The sequence below is a fragment of the Phyllostomus hastatus genome, unplaced genomic scaffold (genome assembly GCF_019186645.2).
Source record: "Phyllostomus hastatus isolate PE091 unplaced genomic scaffold, TTU_PhHast_1.1 phas_contig_86, whole genome shotgun sequence".
Lineage (NCBI taxonomy): Eukaryota > Metazoa > Chordata > Mammalia > Chiroptera > Phyllostomidae > Phyllostomus > Phyllostomus hastatus.
The window spans coordinates 59127912-59133578 of NW_025333977.1; the positions used below are offsets into that span (position 1 = coordinate 59127912).

Consider the following 5667-nt stretch of genomic DNA (forward strand, 5'->3'; position numbering starts at 1 on the left):
GTGCTCCATCGAAATGTATACATTCTAATAAAAACCTTTCAAATGTATTAGTAATAAGACCCTGAGGATCTTAAATCTTAGTTTTGAGGCCAAAGATATTTAGTTCATTTTAAAGGATAGAAAAGCATAGTGCTTGAAAATCTAAGTTCTAGAGTCTAGTGTATGTCAAAATCCTACCTCAGCAATAGTTGTGCTGAATATCTTATAAAGATGATTTTTATCTTCAAGATAAGGAAAAATCACACAAAATTCATGTAGTCATATAAACATTAAATATAATAAGACATAATTGTCATCACAGAGCAAATACCCAATAGGTATTAGCAGTTTTTGTCATGTTTTATCAGCTAGTTAAAGATACTGAGGATAAAAAGAAGTAGCGCTAAATTTAGTGATTTAAGAAGTAATTGTTCATTATTATAGCTCACATGTGATGAGGCTAGAAGGTGTCTAATCTCAAATGGGCTTTGTTGATAGAATTTGAACTCATCTGGGATGACTTGAGCAACTTGGCTTCGCTCTTCACATCTTATCCTTCCACTGGGACCAGTGAGAAAAGAGCGGTATGTTTTCTTTTGTTTTGGCTGAGTACACTGAACTGTATATGTGCATAACAACGTAGGAATCCCTAAGACCCTCCCTTTTTCAGGGGGTATAGGATGGAAACTGGAGGTCAGGAGATTTTCAGTGTGTTGGGGATCAGTTTGGGGCAAGGACTCTCCAGCAGCTGAAGGTCTCTCTTCCTGTCTCTGGGGCTGGTGGTACAGGGGGCTCTTAGTCCTTGGAGGGAATATGGACCATAAGGCCCACCATCTTGTTGCTGTAGCCAAATTCATTGTCACACTGCGAAATGAGCTTGACAAAGTGGTCATTGAGGGCAATACCAGCCCCAGCATCAAAGGTGGAAGAGGGGGGTGTCACTGTTAAAGTCACAGGAGACAACCTGGTCCTCAGTATAGCCCAGGATGCCCTTGAGAGAGACCTTTAATGCCTGTTTTACTACCTTCTTAAGTCATGGTATTTGGCAGCTTTGTCCAGGCAACAGGTCAGATCCACAACCAACACATTGTGGGTGGGGACACAGGACATGCCAGTGAGCTTCCCATTCAGCTCAGGGATGACCTTGCCCACTGCCTTGGCAGCACCAGTAGAAGCAAGAATGGTGTTCTGGGCAGAACACCAGTAGAAGCAAGAATGGTGTTCTGGGCAGAACACCAGTAGAAGTAAGAATGGTGTTCTGATGGCCCTCGGCCATCATGCCATAGCTTGCCAGAGGGGCTATCCATGGTCTTCCAGGTGGCAGTGATGCCATGGACTGTGGTCATGAGCCTCTCCATGATACCAAAGTTGTCATGGTTGTCACCCCCATTGATGACTTTGTCTGGGGGGGCCAAGCAGCTGGTGGTGCAGGAGGCATTGCTGACAATCTTCAGGGAGTTGTTATACTTGTCATGGTTTACACCCATCACAAACTTGGGGAAATCCCCAGAGGGGGCAGAGATGATGACCCTCTTGGCTCCACCCTTTAAGTGAGCCCCAGCCTTCTCCATGGTGGTGAAGACACCAGTGGACTCCACATGATATTCAGCATCAGTATCACCCCATTTGATATTGGCAGGATCTCCTACTGGAAGATGGAGATGGACTTTCCAATGATGACAAGCTTCCTGTTCTCAGCCTTGACTGTGCCTTTGAACGTGCCAGGAGTAGAATTATACTGGAACATGTAGACCATGTGGCTGAGGTCAAAGAAAGGATCACTGATGTCAACAACATCCATTTTTCCAGAGTAAGAGGCAGCCCTGGTGACCAAATCCATTCATTCTGATCTTTACCATCATGTCTCAGGGTTGAGGCTGGCACTGTGCACAAAGATGTACCTTTGTATAGAATAGGAGGAGCAGAGAGCTAGAGTATGTCTTTTTTTTACTGAGATAAAAATATCACAGAAAAAAAATCTAATTACATAAGCATTTATTAAGCTTCTTTTTGAACCATGCCTGCTAGCATCCCAATGGCCAAATGAGATCACATGGCTGAAATTAATCTATTGTCTAAGTTAAATAACAAAGGTTAAGAATATTGGGAGAAATCTGAAATTGAGAACATTTTTATAGTCTACCAAAGAAAATAGAGACCTATTTATCTTGAGGGAACAGAACATTTTGTAATAGTTGAAGGTTTTAAGTGTATGAAAATCCCTCCCATAAGATTCCCAAGAGAATCACTATATATGGTGACAAATGTTAACTAGACTTATTGTGGTGATCTTTTGCAATACATACAAATATCAAATCAATATATTTTATATATGAAACTAATGTAATGTTGTATGAGAATTATACTTCAATAAAAATACATACATACATACATACATACATACATACATACATACTGTTTTTACGCCCCCCAAAAAATTAGAAAGAGAGTTTAGTGTAACAGTTCAAAGTCATGGAATAATGAAATACCAATTTATTTTTGGCTGTTGTTTCACACTTTCATCAACACAATATGTATTCTGAGAACTCTTTTGAAATATGTGCATCAGGTGCACAGATAATAATCTTCTAACAGTTGGTGAAGTTGTCTAATGTATGTCTCCAGCCCCTGCATATGGTGAACATGGGGCTATTCTTCACCTCACTACATTAGCCTTTTGGTGGTGCAATTTTTCAGCTCTTAAAAGTTTGTAAAGAAAACTTTATTAATCAACTTGGACTGCCATAAATACCACAGGCCGGATAGCTTAAAAAACAGAAATTTATTCTCTCACAGTCCTAGAAGCTAAAGTTCCATGATTAAGGGGCCAGAACATTTCTTTTCTGGTAAGGGTTTTCCTTCTGTCTTACAGTGTGGCCTCATTTTCACTGTATTCTCACATGGCCCTTTCTCAGTGCATGCACGCAAAGAGAGAGAGAGCCCTCTGGTGTCTCTTCACATGAGGAATCTATTCTATTCCATCATGGCTCTACCTTTATGACCTCATTTAATCTGAATTACTTCTTCCTAGGCCCTATCTATAAATAAAGCTACACTGAGAGGTCATCAATATATGAGTTTTAGGTGACACAAACATTAAGTCCATAACAAAAATGAAATGGATAGTAGTGAAAATGGAGCAAGCCATTCATTAAATTTAAAAGATAATGAAGTGCTAAACAATTCTCAGAAGAAAGCAAACAGATGGATCTACAACCAGAGTGAGCAAAAGGAATTTGACCATCAACCTGTTTTTGTACAGCCAGCAATCTAATTACGGTTTTGACATTTTTAAAAAGTTTTTTAAAATTGAAAGAAGGATAACATTTTGTGACATGTGATAATTGTATGAAATTCAAATTTGAGTGTTCACAAATAAAGTTTTATTGTAACAAAGTATATTTGTTCACATATTGTCTATGACTGTTCTGGCAGTGTAGCAGGTTTGAGTAATTTCAACAGAGATTATACATGGGGCTCTCATCATTCCACATTGCTGCTCAGCTCACAGCAAACTGCAGAGACACAGTTGTAAATGGACAATCTCAAGTGCCATGAGTAGCACCATGCTACAATACTTTATTATTATTATTTTATCAGAATATGCCCATTATGTCAAAACAAAGAAAATAGAAAACTTAACTTTGAATGTCATATTTTTATAACTTTTTTTTACATTTTAGAGAGAGAAAGGGAGGGAGAGAGGGAGAGAAACATCAATGTGTAGTTGTTTCTCACGTACCCCTCACCAGGGACCTGGCCTGCAACCCAGGCATGTGCCTTATGCTGGAAATCCAACCAGTTACCTTTTGTGGAGACACAAAAGGCTGGCACTCAATCCACTGTGTCACACCAGCCAGAACTGAATGTCACCTTTTTAAAGGAATGGTGGAGAGTGCCTTATTTTATCAAATTTGATAGCATTAGATTCCTGAAGGATTACAATAAACCATATAAAATAGGTAAGTATTTTTAAGTAATCCACACCAATTTTTCCCTGTTGAAATAAGACTAAACAGCATTGTATTTATTACAAAATGATAGGGTGGCTGCGCTAAAAGTCAATGTTACTAAACTAAACATCTATTACAATATCATCAATAGAAAAAATGGTCAGATAAATTAGAAAATTTAATATGGAATAGGTTAGCACTGCATAAGTTCTTTACAGAAAGAAAAAAGGAAGGAAGGAAGGAAAGAAGGAAGGAAGGAAGGAAGGAAGGAAGGAAGGAAGGAAGGAAGGAAGGAAGGAAGGAAGATAAGGGAGGAAGAAAAGAAAGAAAAACAGAAAAAAAAGCAAAAGAGGGAAAGCAAAGAGAAGGAAAAAAAAAAACAAGAAGAAAAAGAAACTGAAGCTGAAAATGTTTCCAAGTGGCTGTCATGATTAATAAAACCAGCTCCAATGTACCATTGTTAATCCCATTAAAAAATTACCAGCAGTAGAATGCTAGGAGTTGTAAATTATCTTTGAACTGGTAGGCTGGGGTTATAGCTAATTAATATATATTTTCAAATTTGACTAGAAAAAACATCTATTTTAGAGTATGAAAAGAAAATATCAAAATATTACCAATAATTTTCCCTTTGAAAATAATAACTAATATATTAGTTATTAAATCAATCTTCAAATATTAGATCTTTTAGTTCTAAGGTATAAACCAGTATATAACATATCAAATTGAAGTCTTTGTAATTCCTGTTATATATACTGCACCTTTAAAATATAATATATTATGTTTAGCCATAGGTTTTCTTCTTAGAAATATATTATTTATAGAGTAAATTTTCAAAAATGGATGTGTCGATAATTTTATTGTTTGGCTATGGTTGTGCAGAAGGTTTTGCATATTCCTTAAATAAATTCAAAGGCGTTTTTAAGAGTGTTGTCCTGCATCATCACTAAGTATGTTATTTACATAAGAAAGACTTTGTATTGTTGCACAGAGAAGCTGTTGCTTTCAGTCCCTAGCTATAGGTGATGTCAAATGCAATGCCTAGGAATTTTGTTTGAATCATGAGGAATAAAGTACAGTATTAAAGGCAAGCACTAATTTTAATAAACAGACAGTAAGACAAGGGAAAACTATTGGAATCATTAGCTGGAGGGTCTGAGTCAGCATCTGCCCCCTTTGACTATTTTGCCTGTGCTGATAGATAATTGCAGTCAAACATAATGTATGAAAAATCTGAGTCTATGACTCTGAAAGTTTCCAATGAAGATAATAATCTTAGGCAATCAGAAAGCAATTAAAATCAGTCAAATGTTCTCTGAAAAGTAAATACATTTATATATGGAGGACAAGGTCACAGAAAAGATTCTCTACAAAATCAAGACACAGAGATGATTGATAAGGCAAATCCAAGCAACCTTCATTACAAAATAATAATAATAACAACAATAATAATAATAAAAACAGAGTCTTCTTTATTCTTCTGAAACTTAAAACATTGTGTTCCCAAAGTTTTATGTATTTATTACTTAAAATAATCAGACTACCTATCTCCTTGACCTGATTTTAAACTTTGTGAGTGCAATTTTATTAATGTCAGAGTCACAGACCTTAGCATAGGAACTAACACCAAATAGTACTTGAGTGTATTCAATTTATTCAATCTTTCAATAAATATTTGATAGTCTCCCATGTTCCAGGTGCTGTGCCATGTGATGCAAATAAGGCAATGAACAAA

General features: G+C 36.7%; 1 pseudogene; it reads right to left on the bottom strand.

Moving 5' to 3' along the window:
* Positions 1–774: 774 nt before the first annotated feature.
* Positions 775–1819, bottom strand: LOC123827388 (annotated as a pseudogene).
* Positions 1820–5667: the final 3848 nt, after the last annotated feature.